This window comes from Hyperolius riggenbachi, chromosome 6 (genome assembly GCF_040937935.1).
Source record: "Hyperolius riggenbachi isolate aHypRig1 chromosome 6, aHypRig1.pri, whole genome shotgun sequence".
Lineage (NCBI taxonomy): Eukaryota > Metazoa > Chordata > Amphibia > Anura > Hyperoliidae > Hyperolius > Hyperolius riggenbachi.
The window spans coordinates 329,978,802-329,979,487 of record NC_090651.1 but is presented as its reverse complement, the minus strand read 5'-3'; positions in this window follow the sequence as shown (position 1 = coordinate 329,979,487).

Below are 686 nucleotides of genomic sequence, written 5' to 3'. Positions count from 1 at the left end.
GGGAGCCAGATGAGGACAGCAAAGGGCGTCAGAAGACAGGGGGACAAAGGAGGACACGAGTGGCGGGGCTCGTAATGGGTCAATTACGATTATGCAAAATTTTGCATCATTTTTTGCATTTTTCATTATGTAATGTGATTATGTTACTTAAAGCATACTACGTCAATAGGTGACTGGGATTAATATTCAGGAAATTGGGTGGAGCCTACAACAGCCAATCATAATTCACCTATTGATTTTCAAGTGTAATATTTAAATTGCTGCAATTTTTACTTTTTTTTTTAATTGCAGAGGCCTCAAACCTGGTACAGTCAGTCATTGCACAACTGGGGTTCAAATTCAGAAAAGGGGGCAGAACCACAAACAGCCTATCACACTTGTTTCATTGATTAACTACTTCCATTCTCACATTATTGATACCAACAAACTTGGTCACTGAGTGATTGTGTGTCAAGGTTACACAAAGTGGGTGGAGCAAACACATTTTTCAATGGGAAAATTTAAACTGCAGAAATTCTTACACTGTTAATGGCAGTGTTTTGTTTTTTTACCACCCAGTGACCACTTGGCACAGTTAGTCACTGAGTGACTGGGATTAATATTCAGAAAAGTGGGTGGAGCCTATGACAGCCAATCAAAACTCACCTATTGATTTTCAAGGGAGATATTTAAATTGCTGCCTTTTT